General features: G+C 41.9%; 1 long non-coding RNA gene across 1 annotated transcript; it reads right to left on the minus strand.

Moving 5' to 3' along the window:
* Positions 1–5,881: 5,881 nt before the first annotated feature.
* Positions 5,882–19,383, minus strand: LOC147917665 (uncharacterized). The gene is made up of 3 exons (XR_015551743.1): positions 19,161–19,383; positions 18,775–18,837; positions 5,882–6,039 (listed from the first exon to the last, which is right to left on the minus strand). It is a non-coding gene; the product is annotated as an uncharacterized LOC147917665 (long non-coding RNA).
* Positions 19,384–20,542: the final 1,159 nt, after the last annotated feature.

Genomic DNA, 20,542 nt, shown 5'->3' on the forward strand with positions numbered 1-20,542 from the left:
AGAAACGTCCAAATCTAAATTATTCAAGGAAAATATGAAACTTTTGTGAAAGAAACAAAAGTATACTGGAAGAAATGGAGAGATATACCATGTTCATAGATAGGAAGACTGAACATCAAAAAGTTACCAATTCACCCTAAAATAATTTATGAATTTAACATGATCCCAATTTTTTTTTTCTGGAGCTAGACAAGTTGATTCAAAAGTTCAGCTGAAGAGCAAATAAGAATAAATAACCAGGAAAACTTTGAAAACTTTGAAAAAGCAATGTGGAGAAACTAGCCTTACCAAGTAGTAAAACATATTACAAAGTTTTTATATTAAAAAAAAAAAGGGGGCCGACCCGGTGGCGTAGCGGTTAAGTGTGCACGCTCTCCTGCGGCGGCCCGGGGTTCAGATCCTGGGCGCACACCAACACACTGCTTGTCAAGCCATGCTGTGGCAGCATCCTATATAAAGTAGAGGAAGATGGGCACAGATGTTAGCCCAGGGCCAGTCTTCCTCAGCAAAAAGAGGAGGATTGGCAACAGATGTTAGCTCAGGGCTGATCTTCCTTGCAAAAAAAAAAAACAAGAAAACAAAACAAAACAAAAAAAACAGTGTAGAATTAGTACATAGATAGACTGATAGAACAGATTCAGGGCCGGCCCTGTGGCTTGGTGGTTAAGTGCGCGCACTGCGATGCTGGTGGCCCGGGTTCGGATCCCGGGTGCGCATCGAGGCACCACTTCTCCGTTCATCCTGAGGCCGAGTCCCACGTGCAGCAACTAGAAGGATGTGCAGCTACGACACACAACTATCCACTGGGGCTTTGGGGGGAAAAAATAAAATAAATAAAATCTTTAAACTGATACTCTATCTTTAAAAAAAAAAAAAAAAAAAAAAAAAAAGAACAGATTCAAAAATCCAAAAATAGGCTCAATTGCTTCAGGAAATTTAGTATATACTAAAGGAGGCATCTCAAAAGATAGACTTTTAAAATAAGTGGTGTTGTGATAACTGCATAGTCATAGGGAAAAAGAGAAAATTGGATCTGTTTTTCACCCTATATACCAAGATACATTCCAAACAGCTCAGAGATTAAATGGAATATTTAACTATTTTGAATAATAATGGAATAAATCATATAAAATATAGGAAAAAAATGGATGAATTCCTGGAGATTCAAGGAACAGGGAAAACTTTCCCAAACTATGGCTTGAAATCCAAAAGCAATAAGAGAAAGTCTAATAAAACAGACTGCATATAAATAAAAGAAAATTTTCACATGGCAAAAACAGAACAAACAAAACCACCATAAATAAGGGAAAAAAGGCAAATGACAAACTATGAGAAAGAGATTCTAAAAAGAGAGAAGAAAAAGGCCAACAAACTCATATAAAAATGCACAAGAGCTATGAACAGGTAGCTCAGAAAAGAAATGCAAATGGCCCTCGCACACGTACAATGCTCAACCTTCTTCATATTAAGAAAAATGTAAATGAAAACTATACTGAGTATCATTTCTTACCTATTAGTGGACAAGAATCCAAAAGTTTTATGACAAACATTGCTGGTGGGAGTAAAAAAAGTGCTACAACCAATGGAAAGAAATTCAGAAACATTAGCAAAATCACATAAGCATTTGACACAGAAATCTCTCCCCTAGAAATCTATCCTAAAAATATATTGTCAAAATATGAAAAAATATATGCACAAGGCTATTCATAGCAAAAGACAGGAAATAACCCAAATGTCCATCAATGGGAATGTATAAAATAAGTATATAAACTATAGTACTTCTATTCAATAGCGTACTATGCAGGTATTAAGAGAAATGAGGAATATTTCTATTCCTTGTATGTAGGAATGTAGGAATATCTCTACATTGCTAGAGACAAGCTCCAGAATATATTATTATATGAAGGAAAAATATCAAAGAACAGATTTTTTCTTTCTTTCTTTCTTTCTTTTTTTTTTTTTGCTGAGGAAGACTGGCCCTGGGCTAACATCCGTGCCCATCTTCCTCCACTTTATATGGGATGCCGCCACAGCATGGCTTGCCAAGTGGTGCATCGGTGCACTCCCAGGATCCAAACCGGTGAACCCTGGGCCACCGCAGCGGAGTGCGTGCACCTAACCGCTTGCACCACTGGGCTGGCCCCCAAGAATAGATTTTAAAAACTAGAATATATATATGGTTACCTACTGGAGAAGGAGGAGACACGGTGGAAAGGACAGGGATGGAAACCAGACTCCTCTGAATGTACCTTGTTTTTGAGATTTGACTTTGAAGCCATGTAAATGTTTTACACAAACACAAAATAAAATGAAAGGAACATTTACGAAGTAATTTATAAAAATAGAACAGCAAATTGGAACAAATAAATCTGTGTGTTGAACTGGTGGCCTATTCATACAAAGGGGTATAACTGCAAATGGTTTTAAAATACAGTAATTTGATTGAAAATTTCTTTTGGGATATACCCCAAGGACGAAAAGTAACTATAAGGAAATCTTAACTGTTACTAAGCATGATGTTATAAATAATTTTGGAACTGATATTCTGAAGCTAATATGTATAGTCATGTGGACATAACATTTTGCTCAACGACGGACCACAAATATGACAGTGGTCCCAAAAGATTAGTAGTATATAGCCCAGCTGTGTATTAGGCTATACCATCTAGGTTTGTGTAAGTACACTCTATGATGTTTGCACAACAACAAAATCACCTAATAACGCATTTCTCAGAATGTATCCTCATCATTAAGTGATGCATGACTATATTTGGATGAAGCAAATAAGTAATCATACTAATGTTGTTAAGAATCAAGATTTAATGTAAAATCTTTGTAATTCCAAATCTGAATTTGAAAATATCAGCATAAACTCATAATGTGTTTTCATTAGGAAAAAAAAAAAGTATTTCCTAGCTCTGTTCACTAGCAAAGGCCCAGAAACAATGACCAACCAAGGAGCAATGAACACCACTAATGCCTAGATTTTGGTCACTAAATTCCATTTCCCACCAAAAGGAACAAGGCTCCTTGAAGAAATAGCTGAATCCTGATCTGGTGCAGGAAACGTACAAGAGGAACCTGGAACATCTTGTCAAGCCTGAGAACAAGGCAGTGATCATGAACTACTAGGGTTGGGTGAAAAGGACTCAGGAGCCATTTGAAAAGGCTCCCACTGACCAAAGATAGCACAAATTGAGCATCAAGAAGAATAGTGGTTACGATGGATTGAAGTAGATCAAACATGTTTAATTCATGAATTCATAATGATAAGCAAACAAAGAAAACAAGACAAAACTCCAAATTTATTTTACCTTTGTAAGCGAACAGAATGCCAATTCATTATTCTGAAACTAATAAACAAGGGGAAAGAATCAATTTATCAATTTATCCTGTGTGTCCTATATGAACTGTACCTCAGAGTAACCAAGTCGTTGATGAAAGGAAGTTTTTCTTTGTAGAAGTATTCCAGCTAATAAATGAAGAAGGAATGATAGAAGTAGAAGATTACCAATTTGCAACTTCTGATGATCATCAATGTCTGATAAAATCATTAGGTGAAAAGCTGACGGGGAATTTTATAACGGATGGATCAGGCTAACAACATCTGAAACAGTGATCAATTTTAATAGCATAGAAAGAGAGAACCAGACATTATGTGTCTCCTGGTAAAAGTACACACCACCACCCATGAAGTATTCTTGCCAAAAAAAGCCAATCAGTTTATAATCAGGTCATCGGACCTACCATTTTACAAGAAAGACTGCAGTTGGAAGTGCATGTTAAATGACACCATGAAGATTCAATCCGCAAAATATAAAATTGGACAAACTCTATAGGGTGAACAACTTAGATCTTCAACAGATAAATTAAGGGAGAGGAGAAGTTTATAGATTAAAAAAGGCTTGGGAGACTCATGAACCAATACAATGTGTGGACTTTATTTGGATCCTAATTCCAACAAACCAACCATAAAAATGAATTATGAAATAGTGGAGGAAATAAGAACACTGATAATATTAAGACTTTATTGTCAATATTTTTAGGTTTGATAATAGTAGTGTGGTTATTTTTTTTTTTAAGTATTATCTTTCAGATATACATGCTGAAGTATTTACAGATTAAAGGACCTGATCTCTGGGATTTACTTCAAAAGAATCCACTTAGGGGAAAGGAGAGATGAAACAAGATTGGCAATGAGCTGATGATCACTGAGGCTCAGTGATGGGTATTCATTATATCTTGTATGTGTATTTGAGTATGTTCAAATGTTTTCTAACAAAATAAAGTTGTTCTTTATGTCTAAGCAGCCCCCAGGTATCTGTTGGGAAGTCAGTCCCCATCTGTTGATAGCACTGGTTACGGCCTACAGAAAGCACTCAGCCATCTGGTCACCTGCCCTACATCCTTTATGCCAGACCCTCATGGTCAGGACTTCCAAAAATAGAAAGAGCATCTATGGTTCACATATAAGTGGGGATGATATAGTTGGCGATGAGGACTCAAGTAGCTAAAGTCCTAGGTAGGATAGGGGGTGGAATTTAAAAGTAACCATAATAAAAATTCTTTTGAATAACGAGAGGAAAATTTTTATGTAGCTTTCAATCTGAAAGTCATTATTTTTCTACCAAAAATTATAGCACACATGCACACCTAACTTCATTACTCCATTTATAAAGTGCCGTGATGCACTCAAAGATGAATCCAAAATCACCCACAAGTTGCTATATCAGTTATCTTTTCAGACTACTACCATAGGTTACGGGTGGCATTGAATAAATCTGTACAGTGTTTTATATATTAGAGAGTTAGAGCTATAGAAACAAGATTGATCCAACCTAAAGTATGAACTTTGAAGGAGGCCGAGGATGAAAGACTCTGGTGCATAGAGTGGACTCAATAGGTATTTGACTGCATGTTAGAAAAGCAACACTGATGTCTACCTTACTCTGTTATACTTAGAGATAGAGACTATGCAAATCAGATGCAAGCCACAAAAGTAGACACTCAATAGATAGTAACCATAAGAGAGAGACTAGCTGTGGGGCAAAGGAGACACTCATGACCAAGAACCACCAGCCAAAGAGAACTGGACAGGCTCTTGGCTAACAACCTCACTGATGTCCTATTGAGAAGGAGTGGGAACTCAATATGCCATTTAAATGTTCGTTGTTGTGTGTACATATTCAATTGTTTAGTTTATTCCATAGGGTATCATCATTGTCTTTATTAAATCCTAAGCAAGAAAGCACATCAGGGATTGTTCCAGAGAAGGAATTGAACTGGAGGACCAATGGACCCTGGAAATTAATATTCTGGTGCACAGAGTGGCCAGCTTGGATAAGCAGCACTCTTATAAAATGGTGCCTGATCTACTCCTGCTCTTTTTGGTGTATATGCTGATATTAGATTAAACGTAATAAAACTGCTGATATACAACCATTTTCACCATAAAAAAAGCAATATCATAGGATCCAACTAAATACCTATGTAATTTGAACATGCAGAAGAGTTGGGGAAGTAGGTCAGACTGAGGTTCCTCAAAGGTGGTGGTTCTCAACCCTGCTAGACAAACACCCTCTTTATAACTAATGCTTTATAATGTCCCCTTTATTATCCTGAAATGAAAGTCAAGTAATATAACCCAACCATATATATTTTTCAAAAATCCATCATATTTTTTAACTTTATTATAGGGGATTAGATGAAATTGCTTTATAATAAAATAATATTGTGATGGTTAGTTTTATGTGTCAACTCAGCTAGGCAACAGTACCCAGATATTTGGTCGAATACCAGTCTAGATGTGGCTGTAAAGGAATTTTTTAGATGAGATTAACATTTAAATCAGTAGACTTTGAGTAAAGCACATTACCTTTCATAATGTAGGTGGGTCTCATCCAATCAGTTGAAGGTCTTAAGAGACAAAGACTGAAGTCCTCCAAGGAAGAAGGAATTCAGCCTCTTGACTGCCTTTTAACTTGAGTTGCAGTATCAACTGGATCTCCAGCCTGCCAGCCTGCCCTGCAGATTTTGAACCTGCCAACATCCACAATTATGATCACAATCACGTCAGCCAATTCCATAAAATAAATCTCTCTGTCTCACACACACACACACACACACTCACACCATATATACACAGATAAATATACATACATACACACACATACACACAGATCCTACTGGTTCTATTTCTCTGGAGAACTCTGACAAATACAGTATGTTTTAAAAATACATTTGTAAGACTTCTACTTCTGAGAAGATGGAGTAAACATATTTTTCCCAAGTCTTCACACTAAGTGCAACTACAAATTCTGGACATTATATATGAAACAAACAAAAGAAGACTCTGAAAGGTGAAGAGAAGAAGGCAGACTGGCTAAGTGCCTTGAGACCCAAGGACTGACAACACGGTGGTAAGTTCCATTTCTTTTTGCCTCGCATATCCCAGACTTGGAGCTCAAGAAGCTGGCAGCTTTGAGATGCCAACGGACACAGACAGAAAACAACAACAAAAGCTTGCTCTTTCCAACCAGAGGACCAGGAAAAGGGCAGCCCAGCAAGACAGAAAACTTTTACACAATAACTGCTCTATTCTAATGAAAAACCACAGAAAACATTACCCATGCCAGTAAAGACCAAGTGGGAAGCCTAGACGTCTATACTTGAGAAGCTGTAATGACGTGTCCCAATACCCCCACAAGGGTAGTGTCAGAGAAGGCCAAGCATTTTCATACCCACTGACTAGTAATGAAACATGACACCCTCTCACCCCCACCAGGGTCAGTGGCGCCCACGTGGGAAGCTAGAACTCTCACCCACATGCAGCAATAATGAGGATCCTCACACTTCAGATGTCAAGAGAGGCTGAGTGGGGATCCTGGACTTCTACTTCCATCTGACAGTAATGAGGGAGCACCTCTTTCCTTCCTCTGCAGGAGAATGTCAGAGAAAGCCAGCCAAAACAGAAGATTTAAATAAGATCTAGAGTTTCATAACATAATACAAAAATGTACATGTAAAATAGAAAATCACTCATCATATCAAGAACCAGGAAGATCTCAAATTGAATGAAAAAAGACAATCAATAGATGCCAACACCAAGATGACAGAGCTGTTAAATTATCTAAAAAAGATTTTAAAGAAGCCATGATAAAAATGCTTCAATAAGCAATTATGGTCCCCCTCGAAACAAACGGGAAAAAAAAAAAAAAGAAAGCTTCTGCAAAGAAATATAAGATATAAAGAATAACCAAATGGAAATTCTAGAACTAAAAAATACAATAGCTGAAACAAACAGCTTGGTGGATGGGCTTAACAGCAGAATGGAGGATTCAGAGGAACGAATGAGTTGAACTTGAAGACAGAAAAATAGAAGTAATCCAATCCAAATAAGAGAGAGAAAATAGACTGGGAAAAAATGAACAGAGCCTCAGGGAACTAAGGAATTATAACAAAAGGTCTAACATTTGTGTCATCAGAGTCCCAGAAAGAAGAGGGAAAGGCTGAAAAAGTACTTGAAGAAATAATGGCTGAAAAGTTTCCAAATTTGGCAAGAGATTCAGCCTATATATTCAAGAAGTGGAGCAACTGCCAAAGAGGATAAACCCAAAGAAATGCATGCCAAGACACATCAAAATAAAACTTCTGAAAACTAAAGACAAAAGAAAAAAAAAAATATCTTGAAAGCAGCCAGAGAAAACAATACCTTACCTATAGGGGAAAAATCTATTTGAATGACAGCAGATTTCTCATCAGAAATCATGGAGGCCATAAGTGGCATAATATTTTTCAAGTGCTGAAAGTAAAGAACTGTCAGCCCAGAATCCTGTACCCAAAGAAAATATTCTTGAGGATTAAAGGGAAAATTAGGACATTCTCAGATGAAAGAAAACTAAGAATTGTCACCAGCAGATCTACCCTAAAATAATAGCTAAAGAAAGTTCTCCATATAGAGATGAAATGATAAAAGAGGGAATATTGGAACACTTGGAAGGCCATTGCTTTGTTTTCCATATTTGTCGGCATATTCTTGTTAGGATTTTGACAGATTAAGTCTCTGTGGCTTGAAAATAATTCTATTGATATCCCATCCACCCCTAATGACTTATTTCTTCCCAGTGCTTTCAGGGCAGCTTTTACTTCACTTTCTAGAATTACTGGTTCTTCCTCATAGGAATCGTCTATTTCACTGGAGAATTCTACCGGGAGAATTCTTCTCTCAAAGAAGAATTAACACTAATTATACACATTCTCTTCCAAAAAATAGAAGAGGTGAGAACACTTCTGAATTCATTTTATGAGCCTACTATTATCCTGATACCAAACACAGATAAAGATGCCATATGGGCTTTATTCCCCCAGGCATGCAAGGCTGGTTCAATGTAATCCACCATATTAACAGCCTAAAGAAGAAAAATCACATTTTTCTCTCCATCAATGCAGAAAAATCATTTGACAAAATTCAACACCCATTCATGTTAAAAATTCTCAGAAAAATAGAGATAAAGGGGAAGTTGCTTAACTTGATAAAGAGCATCTCCAAAAACCCACAATGAACATTATACTTAATGGTGACTGTTTTTAAAATTGAACGCTTTCCCACTAATATTAGGAATAAGACAAGGATGTCTGCTCTCACCACTCGTATTCAACATAGGCTGGAAGTTCTAGCCAGTGCAATAAGGCAAGAAAAGGAATAAAAGGAAGAAATAAAACTCTATCTTCAGATGACATGATTATCCACATAGAAAATCCCAAGGAATATTTAAAAAAAATTCCTAGAACTTACAAGCAAGTTCAGCAAGGTTGCAACATACAAGATAAACATAGAAAAATCAATTGTATTTCTATATACACATGCACTAGCAATGAACACACGGACATTGAAATTAAAAATACAACACCATTTACGCTCCTTCAAAGGAAAATAAAATACTTAGACGTAAATCTGACAAATCATATACAGGGCTTTGTATGCTAAAAACTGCACAATGCTGATGAAAGAAATCAAAGGAGATATAAATAAATGGAGAGGCATATCATGTTCATGGATTTTAAGTCTCAACATAGTAAAGATGTCAATTCTTCCAAATGGATATATAGGTTTAATGCAATTTCTGTCAAAATTCCAGCAAGATCTTTTATAGATATGGACAAGATTATTCTAAAATTTATATGGAAAAGCAAAGAAACTGAAATAACTATAATAAAGTTTTGGAAAAAAGGATAAAGTTGAAGGAATCAGTCTACTCAATTTCAAGACTTGCCATATAGGTACAGTAATTAAGACTGTGTAGTATTTGTAGGAGGATAGACATAGATCAATGGAACAGAATAGAGAATCTAGAAATAGACCCACACAAAAGTGATTTTTGATAAATCAGCAAAAGTAATTCAGTGAGGTAAAGATAGCCTTTATAACAAATGGTAGTGGAGCAATTGGACATCCATTGGCCAAAAAATGAAACTTGCCCTACCTTATACAAAAATTAACTCAAAGTGGACCATGGGCTTAAATCTGAAATGTAAAATTATAAAACTTTTAGAAAAAAATAGAGGAAAGTATTTGGGTCTAGGGGCAGGCAAAAAGTTCTTAGACTTGATACCAAAAGGATGATGCATAAAAGGAAAATCTGATAAATTAGACTTCACAAAAATTAAAAACTTGTGCTCTGCGTAAGACTTTGTTAAGAGGATGAAAAGACAACTACCGAGTGAGAGAAAATATTTGCAAACCACAAATATGACCAAAGGTTAGTATATAGAGTATATTTTTTAAAACTCGCAAAACTAAACAGTAAAAAAGCAAACAATCCTTAGAAACTGGGCAAAAGACATGAACAGACATTCACCAAAGAGTATAAATGGATGGCAAATAAGCACATGAAAAGATACTTAACATAATTAGCCATTAGGGAAATGCAAATTAAAACCACTATAAGCTATCACTGCATAACTGTCAGAATGGCTAAAACAAAAATTAGTGACGACACCAAAAGCTGGTGAGGATGCAGAGAAATTGGATCACTCATATACTGCTGGTGGGAATGTAAAATGGTACAGTCACACTGGAAAGCCATTTGGCAGTATTTTTTAAACTTAACATGCAACCAGCATTGCACTCCTGGACATTTATCCCAGAGAAATGAAAACTTATATTCACACAAAAACCTGTACATGAATGGTCATAGCAGCTTTATTTGCAATAACCAAAAACTGGAAGCAACCCAGACATTCTTTATAGGGTGAATAAAAGAACAAGTTGTGGCACATCCATGCCATCGAATACTCCTGAACAATAAAAAGTAACAAATTATTGATATATGTAACACCCAAGACAAATCTCCAAAGAATTATTCCAAGTGAAAAAAAGGCAATCCCCAAAGGCTACATCCTACACGGGTCCATTTATATACCATCCTTTAAATGACAAAATTATAAAAATGGAGAACATATTAGTGTTTGTCAGGGGTTAAGGAGGGCGTGGGGAGCTGGAGGGAAGTGGGTGTGGCTGCAAAAGGGCAGCATGAGGGACCCTTGTGGTGATGAAAATCTTCTGCATCTTGACTGTATCAGTGTTAATATCCTAATTATGATATTGTGCTATGGTTTTGGAAGAGGTTACCATCTGGGGATATTGGGTAAAAGGTACATAGGATTTCTTTGTATTATTTCTTACAGTTCCATGTGAATCTATAATTTTCTCAAGATAAAAAGCTTAATTTAAAAAAAATGCAGGAGCCATGTATACAATAGCAGACAAGATGCTCGCATCTATGGGGAGGTCAGGTTGACAGCAACAGACTCAAATGCAGGAGTTTGTGTTGGTAACTCAAATACCACGAACAACGTTGCTATGAATAACATGTTTTCCAAAAGGATTAACAACTCAGTAAAGTTCTGAACAAAACAACATTCAACCTTCTCTCAACTGACGTGGTAGTTGAATTCTTGGAAAATCCTGAGTATATTAAAATTATGCAAAAATTACTTTGTGTTATATGTAAAATGGAGTTAGATTCTAGGCTCAGTTAATGGTGCCCCCCAAACAATATGACAACCAAAAATGTCTCCCAGGGGCAGTATATTTTCCTTACATTAATACTCATTGCTCTACCACAGTGGTTCACAAAATATCTAGAGACCCCTGGTGGTCCCCACTAGGCCAAAACTCTTTTCATAATAACACTAAGACCTTATTTCTCCTTTTCATCTTCTTTTCTCTCAACGCTATGTGCCATGATTTATGACGACACACAGCATGCGGAAACAGATATGTGAATCCAGCTGCCTTCTATTAAACTAGACATTAAAAAAGACTTGTGGAAGGGCTGGCCTGGTGGTGTAGTGGTTAAGTTCATGTGCTCAGCTTCAGCAGCCCGGGGTTCACAGGTTGGGGTCCTGGGCGCGGACCAATTCACTGCTCATCAACCCATGCTGTTGCGGCATCCCATACACAAAATAGAGGAAGATGGGCACAGATGTTAGCTCAGGGCAGCTGCCAATCTTCCTCACAAAAAAAAAAAAAGACTTGTGGAATTTATTTTACATTAGCAAAAACGTAAAATCATGTTACTCTTCTCATTATCATTATTTTTTTTTTCTGTTTTAGAAAATAAGTTAGAGAGTACAGAGGTTCTGAAATCAAAAAGTTTGAGAATCTCTGTTCCAGGACAAGGATCCCATCTTTTCACCTTGATATTGCCAGCGCAGCACCCAGCAAAGTGCTAAAATATGGTCAGTGCTAAATAAACATTTTATTGAACTGAACAGACAGACCAGCTAAAGGACAGTGAAATCTCAGTTGACCAGAACTCCACGTGTTCCTTCGATCCCCAGGATTTAATGAGAACAGAGTAGGCACCCTGCGGCAGAGACCGTCCTTATGTACTTGTGCATCCGTAGCATAGTGGGCAGTGCTTGCACAGAGCTCCACTCCCCAGACCAGATCACCGAGACCCAGCCTGGTCCGGGACACTGCCCACGGCCACAGCTGGTCAGAGAAGCAACCAGGGCTTTTGTCTCAAGCCTCTCAGCTTTCCCATCATCCTTTGCTGCCTCTATCTGTAGCACTTTCACCCTCCCATCCAGCTGGCTGTGAGGCAGACCAAGAGCTTGTAAAAACTGTAACTGGTGGGTTCTGTGATGCTTTCTTACACAGGACTCTGCCTGTGATGGGTGAAACTTTCAGGTGAAAAGTCTGGAAAGGTTGGCTCTTGCCTCTCAATCAGGAGACGGCCCACCCTGGGGAAGGACTCAGCACTGGTCAGGCTGGAGAGAAGAGCTTTGTCTTGGCTTCCACCATCTCTCAGCCATGGCACCCATGCCCTGGGCCTTTGTGGGGGCTCCAGGCTACACTAAGTCAGGCCACAAGGATGCCTTCCTGTGAGACACACTCAGAGGCCAGGGCAGTGGGCGTTGCTCCTTTGTGCGGGGCAAGGAGGCACCAGACATAATCTCCCCTGTACCCTACTCACCCCCCCCACTGCAGGCTCTGCAAGGCTGAATCCCCAGGCAGGGGCCAAATTCCACTGAGGTCCAGGGGTATTTGGTTTGCAAAATGCTGGCCAAGGGTGTCTGAACCAGACAGAAGGTGGCTTACCCCATGGTCGCACACGAGCAAAGACTTTCACCTTCACTGCACCTTCATTGTGCCCACTGGGCAGCAAAGAGGACCTGCCTCTGGAGCTCCACTGCCACCACCCCGGCCCAGAGCTGGCTCTCTGTGGGACCAGGCCCACTGGGTCAACAAACGTGTTTGCGTTCACCCAACATCTCTCATAACTAGATATCGGGGCCTAAAGTGTGTGCGATACTGTGCTAAGTGTGCAAGAGTGAACAAGACAGGGTGCAGGAGTGATTTCAGATGCCCCCCGGGGCTGGTTTCACCTTCCTGCTACCTCTCCGCCCTGGCGTGGAGGAGTTCTCTCGAGGCCCGGCGCCCCTTCAGCTTTATCCATTATGGGAGGCCCAGGTTCCCATTGTGCTCAGCACCCAAAGCGGTCCTGCTCTTTACCTCTCATCCCCTTCTCAGAGGCCCATGCCCACATCCGAGGCTGTTCCTTGCCAACTGCCCCTCTCCCTCCAGCCCACAGGAACTGTACCTAGTTTGGAGGGTGGGAAAACTGGCCCTGACTCATCACCCATTCATGGCATTTAGGCCAGAGCCTCAGCTGGGATGCTTAAAGGCAAGACTTTATTTCTGTTGTTCTCAATGGTACTGAAGACCTGAGATGATAAAGGCCAAGAAACAGTGTAACTAGGGGATCATTGGGCGGAAAAGGCGCTGAAGGAGAAACAAAACAAAATGTCGGTTAACTCTGCTGAGGATTACACTGTCACAGCAGAAGTTACAAAATGACGGGTAACTGCTGTGATGGCAGGTTCAAGGGTGTGACCAGAGCACATTGGAGGGGACGCAAAACCCAACCCAGCATGTTAGCAACCCGGGGGGGACCTCGAGGCTAGACATATGCCTTGAAACCGACAGGACAAGCACTCTGGGCATTTCCACAGGCTGCTCTGACAGGCTTTTGGTCAGCGCTAAGCCTCAGTCTCCCTTTCACAGCAAGCACATCTCCACCTCCCTTAGCATTTCTGCTTCAGGAGTAAGCACTTAGCCAGGCCTCCGGTTTCCGTGTAGGAAACCAAAGCCCACAGCCTGATATGTCTTGTGGTGTGCTGCCTGGGCGTTGTCACATCACCATTGGACCTTTCAGCAAGATAGTTGTGATTGTGAGGCAAAACATTACACCCAGAATCCAGGTGTGGGATCTGGGCATTACAACTTGAGAGGCTAGAATTTCAAGGGAAATGGGTGAGGTCCCTCCCTTCAGGACCTCAGAGGGTCTGGCAAGACATCTCCCTGGACCAGCACACGCCATCTCTGTTCACCAAGGTCTCCTAGGAGGCCCACTCCTCAAACATCACCCAGTTCATGCTTGTGATGATTAATTCTATGTGTTAACTCAACTAGGCCATGGTACCTAGATATTTGATTTAACACTCTAGATGTTTCTGTGAAGGTATTTTTTAGACGAGATTAACATTTAAATCAGTAGACTGAGTAAAGCAGATTACCCACCATAAAGTGGGTGGGCCTCATCCAGCCAATTGAAGGCCTTAAGAGAAAAAAGACTGACCTTCCCAAAGGAAGAGAAATTCTGCCTTCGAATGGCCTTTGGACTCGAGCTGAAATATCAACTTTTCCCTGAGTCTCCAGCCTGCTGGCCCACCCTGCAGATTTTGGACTTGCCAGCCTCCACAATGATGTCAGCCAATTGCTTAAAATAACTCTCTCTGTAGATGGTGATAGAGATAGATAGATAGGTAGGTAGGTAGGTAGATAGATAGATAGATAATTGATTGATAGATAAATATAGGTATATATACATAGAAACACATGTACATCCTATTGGTTCTGTTCCTCTGGAGAACCCTGACTAACGCAACATCCTCTGGTAGTACCTGCTGAAATGTGTCCTTTGAATGTGTCGCAGTGACTATCCCGTGTCGGGTTTGTGTGCTGAGACTCAAACCCTCCAAGTCTGCAGGGGCGCCTGAGACACAGACAGTGGAAAGGAGCTTGGGTTAAAATCTCAAATGGTCGTACAGCTCTTCCGTATTTAAGAACGTTTTCCTGCCCCCCTAAGATAATCCTCTGTAGTCTGAGGGTGAGACAGTGTCTAGAATAAACCTATTGTCAGTTCCTTGCATTCCTTTCAATGGTGCTCACCCAGGGAGAAGCTAATCTTCTGGGCAAAGAACGACGGTGCTGTCCCCTCCATACCCCAACTACTGACAAGTTGAAGAATGGGAGTTTCCCTCCATTTCTTCATCTTCACATGAATCAATATGAAACCTTAATCTCCAGGCATAGGAACATGTTACATGTGACCACTATGACCTTCCAAAAAAGCTGGGAAACAGCTCATTCTGAAAATCAAATCAAATGAGCCAAGCCCAGAAGGGAGGAGGAGTTTTTAACTAAGCAGGTCTATAAGCAAGTTTAATGCTTGGCTTCTGCACAGCTGATTTGATGGGTCTCAAGGTTTCTTCAGCTCAAGCAGTAGGATATTCCGGCACCACGTTGGCTGGTGCGTGTGTGGTAGGCATGGGGAGGGAGCCTAAAATCGCCATATGTGGTGTGTTTTCTTCTCTGGGGGTAAATGTTACTCAAGAGAAAGTAAAGCTCAAAGGCCCACAAAGTCCTAGCTATGCTCAGAGCTGTTAAATGTTTTCTTGTTGCGGTGTGGTAGAATACAAGAAGTTGGTAAAGGAATGGCTGAAGAGGGAGTGCCCAGGCAGGGGAAGCCAGGCTGCGTGGCCTTGCCTGGGACCCGCCTTCCAAAGGCAGACCCGCCTTAGAAGGCGTGCACTGCTCTGCCATCCTATGCCTGGGGAGGGAGGCACTTTTATCCTGACCTGTGTTCAGATCATCTCACGTTCTTTGAGCCTGAAAGCTGAGCTGCCTGTCACTCTATCGGTGTTCTTGTTACTGCAGAGGCCTCTGAGTTTCCTGCTTAGCAGAACACTCCTGGCTTCCTGCTAAGCCCAGCCCAGGGTTCCTTGCAGTGGTACACTCCACCATTTAATTATTTGTGGTCTGAGAAGTCGGCGACAGTCCTCTTAGGATGGGTGGCCTTTTTTTTTTAAAAACATAAATAATAATGTTTTTATTGTGGTAACACTGGTTTATAACATTGTATAAATTTCAGGTGTACATCATTATACTTCTGTTTCTGCATAGAATACATCATGTTCACCACCCAAATACTAATTACAGTCCATCACCACACACATGTGCCTAATCATCCCTTTTGCCCTCCTCTCTCCCCTCTACCCCTCTGGTAACCACAGATCTGATCTCTGTCTCTATGTGTTTGTTTGTTGTTGCTTTTATCTTCTACTTATGAGTGAGATCATATGGTATTTGACCTTCTCCCTCTGACTTATTTCGCTTAGCATAATACCCTCAATGTCCATCCATGTTGTCATAAATGGCTGGATTTCATTGTTTCTTATGGCTGAGTAGTATTCCACTGTGTATGTATACCACATATTCTTTATCCATTCGTCTCCTGATGGGCACTTAGGTTGCTTCCAAGTCTTGGCTATTGTGAATAATGCTGCAATGAACACAACGCTCCAATGAAATCTTTACGCATTTGTGTTTTCGTGTTCTTTGGATAAATATCCAGCAGTGGAATAGCTGGATCATATGGTAGTTCTAGTCTTAATTTTTTGAGGAATCTCCATACTGTTTTCCATAGTGGCTGCACCAGTTTGCACTCCCACCAGCAGTGTATGAGATTCCCTTCTCTCCACATCCTCTCCAACACTTGTTGTTTCCTGTGTTGTTAATTATAGCCATTCTGACAGGTGTGAGGTGATATCTCAAAATGGATTGAAGACTTGAATGTAAGAGCTGAAACCATAAAACTTCTAGAAGAAAACATAGGCAGTATGCTCTTTGATATTGGTCTTAGCAACATATTTTCAAGTACCGTGTCTGACCGGGCAACGGAAACAATAGAAAAAATAAACAAGTGGGACTACATCAAACTAAAAAGCTTCTGCACAGCAAAGAAAACCATCAACAACATGAAAAGACAACCTAACAATTGGGAGAAGATATTTGCAAACCATATATCTGATAAGGAGTTAATCTCTGAAATATATAAAGAACTCATACAACTCAACAACAAAAAACTAACAATTCGATTAAAAAATGGGCAAAAGACCTGAACAGACATTTCTCCAAAGAAGATATACAGATGACCAACAGGCACATGAAAAGATATTCAACATCATTAACTATTAGGGAAATGAAAATCAAAACTACAATGAGATATCACCTCACGCCAGTCAGAATCAGTGGCCTTTTTGTTCCCTCTCACGGCAGAGGCCCTTAAGCCAGACCAACCGGTCTTCATTGTTTTGTAAGAAGCAGGAACGAGGATAACAAGGGTCCCAACGAGGCTCTCAGCTCCCGGGGAACAGGTGGCAATGGTCAGGCACTGATGGGCACAAATATTGTCAGGAGTTAAGGGGTCCCTGCCCGACCCTGTGTGCATACAAACACACAGCTCACAAACCAGAAGGCTGTGAGTCCAGTCCAACCAGTGGATATATTTTATTTAGTCCCCAATTCACTTTTTTTGAATTTAGCTATAAATTTTTAAAATTGAGAAATTTTACATTCAAATCTGCACTCTGGTTTCTCCTGAAAAATTGAGATAATTGGCAGCATTAGACTGTATTCTGCCAGGCAACGGCAGGCTGGAGCTGGGGATCTGGTGCTCCCTTCAGGTAGGTCAGTGGTCTCAAAACATGGTCCCCCAACCAATGGTATCATTGTCACCTGGGCACTTGCTAGAAATACATGTTTTCAACCCCAGATCCTCTGCATCAGAAACACAGGCATGGGGCCCAGCAGTCTTTGTGCTGACAAGCCCTCCAGGAATTCTGATGCCTGCTAGAATTTGAGGACCACTGAGGTGGAGACTGGCCTCTCCATTTTCCACAGTCCCCACCATGCCCTGAGGCATATTCCCAGCCCACCTCATTTACATTCAGTGCCGATACTAAAGGCCTCTGTGTTTGTGACCTCTGGCTTTACGCTGCTTTCATGTGTGGTATCTTGAGCATTCCCTGGCTGACTGGCAGCACACCTCGGCTAGAACAGTGGGCAAGGCAAGGCGTCCTTTTCTCTGTGTGCATGGGGGTAGGGGGAAGTGAGGGCCTCTGGACCAAGCTATAAAGCCGAAAGTCACACAGCAGCACCTAAGACTCCAAACATAATGACCCAAGAGGAACTGAAGAGAAGGGCATGCAGGAGGTGGGAGGAGAGGGCCCTGGTTCAACACTGCCTGGATCTGGTCACTTTAATTGCCCCAGGCCCCTTTTTCGCCTAGTGGACCAGGCTTGGCACAGCTGGGAGTGCTTATGTCGGTGTTTATGTGTTTCTGACATTTGTCCTAGTGTCTGTTTGTCTGTGTGCTCACCCTGTCTCTGCTTCAGAAGATACCTCCCTCCCTACCACCCAGGGCATGGACAGGCCCCTTAGCTCCTCCAAGCCCAGGGAGGCGAGCACGCACTCAGGGTCACCACACAGAAGGGGTGGAGCACAGAGGGAAAGTGGGCAAAGACCAGGAGGGATGGCCGATGGCTGTTCTATCTCCTGCCCCCCTCCAGCTACCCAGATGCATGGCTGCCTCAGGGAATCTGGGCAAAGTATCTGCCTAGTGCCTTGAAGGAGGCAGCAGAGCAGGCCTGAAGTCTCCCTGTTTAGACACGAGCTGCCAAGGTCAAGGGCATGTGGGATGTGTCTTAATGCCCCAGGCTGGGCACGGGGCATGGCACACATAGACACACTTCAGTGTTTGCTGGAAGAAAGAAATGAAACCATACTGAACTGAAGCTGGAGAGGAGTGGGGACTCTCATTTGCTCACTCACTCTTTCATCCATGAATTTACTGCATGTGGCACACAGGTACCAGGCCCTGCTCCAGGTACAGGTGGGGGCGGGGACTCAGCGACTGCTCAGTTTAGTGGAGGCAGTGAGGCATGTTCATCAACACCTGTGTGACACGGTGGGGAGCAGGAAGGGCTGTGGGGACCAGGAGCTCTCATCCATTTCACTCATGAACCCACTGGGTGGCTTCTCCTTTCCCAGCTGTCCTGGGTTCTTTCCTATCTCCTCAACCCCCAAAGTACAATCTGAGTCACCCCCACTTTAGGAAAGAAAGAGGAACACAGAGACAATACCTTATCTGTGCAGGTGAGGTGCGAGGAGCCTTAGACCATCACCACTCTGAGAAGGAGGTGCATCTGCGTTGGAAAGATGATAATAACAGGCACAAATGTTTATAATGCATAATAATAATATTATTATTATTACAGCAGCAGCAGCAGTTACAGCTACTTATATTCCCCAGGTTCTTACTAAGACCCAGGCCCTTGGGTCAGGCATATTTCCTGCATTATGCCATCTACTCATCCCAACAATTGTGAGGAGTAGATATTTTAGGCTCAATTTACAGGTGAGGAACTCAATATAAGGGAGTTTAGGCATCTTTTCAAACCCAATGACGGACTTCAGAAGGTTCCTGAGCAAAGGAAAGAAAATGGAATTAGAGGTTAAAGAGTCTCACCTGGGGGGCTGGCCTGGTGGCGCAAGAGGTTAAGTGTGCGTGCTCCACTGCGGTGGCCCGGGGTTCGCCAGTTCGTATCCCGGGCGCGCACCAACTCACTGCTTGGCAAGCCATGCTGTGGCTGGCAGTGTCCCATATAAAGTGGAGGAAGATGGGCACGGATGTTAGCCCAGGGCCAGTCTTCCTCAGCAAAAAAAGAGGAGAATTGGCAGATGTTAGCACAGGGCTGATCTCCTCACCAAAAAAAAAAAGAAAAGAGTCTCACCTGGCTCTGTGAATTATTAGCTACAGGGCCACCGCATACAGATGCCCAGGTTATGCACTACACAACTCCAGGAGGTGCCTTTCACTTAGACTACAGTGTGAATGTTCCCCCAGGTTCCCCCAGAATGGTGGCTCAGGTTAGCTCCATAACCGCCTAACCTCCTCTCAGTTTTGTGAGGGTTTGAGCAGGTGTCTGCACAAAGTCTTTGTGAGCAGAGCAGGGAAGTGCTACCCAGATGCCTGTGGCTCTAAGGATTCCCTACCTGCCTTTCCACAGGATATCCCCTTGATGGAGAATCTTCCATGCATCACCAAGATTAGCCAAGACCTGCTGGCAGAAGCAAACACTCTCAGAGTGGCAGCTCCTGCCTCCTGTGGAATGCACTGGCCTTGGAACCAGAAGGAGCCAGGGCCAAGGACTCATGTCTCTGCAGTGCCAACTCTTTCCAAGACCTCACTCCAACAGAGAAGCCACCAACAGATGGTTCTGCTTTGCAGCATGGTGGAAACTTAGGCCCACTTTCCTCTCTTTTAGAGTGTGTGCCAGGATCAGCAATCCTTGGGACGAAAGGATACCCAGGGAGGCGTCAAGATCCAAGAGTATCATTCATGGTGAGCTGCGAGCTTCCCCGAGTAGGGGTATTGAAAACTGGTCTGCACTCAGCACAAAATCCTCAGGAGATTCGACAGCATTGGTCTCGAGGGGAGGCTTTCAAACAGACGGAAATAAAATGGCAGTCGGCCTGTTTGTCTCAGGAAATCATATGACAAGTTCTCATGGAAAGAAAGCATTGACCTCAGCTTTGAAGGTCGGTCCTCCTGGAGATCCTAACTTAGCAGAGGAACAGCATGTCACAACCCTTGAGGGCCAGGCTCCCTCCCACAGTGCGCCATCCTAGAATTCATCCCCAAGCCATCCTCAAACCCCACCACCCTCTTCTAGTCCGGAGCATGCTTGTCTTTTTGCCCAAGGCCTCAGACAGGCCTGTAGTCACTTGGAAAAGCTGGATGGATGCTAAGCTTACTCCCCATCCCCAGACACTTCCCAGCAGGCTTGGAGGATGCAAGTCCCTAACTGTCATGCATCGGGGGTGGACATCTGGGTGCCCAACTTTAGG

The sequence above is a fragment of the Ceratotherium simum genome, chromosome 3 (assembly GCF_057802395.1).
Source record: "Ceratotherium simum simum isolate JZ-2026a chromosome 3, ASM5780239v1, whole genome shotgun sequence".
NCBI lineage: Eukaryota > Metazoa > Chordata > Mammalia > Perissodactyla > Rhinocerotidae > Ceratotherium > Ceratotherium simum.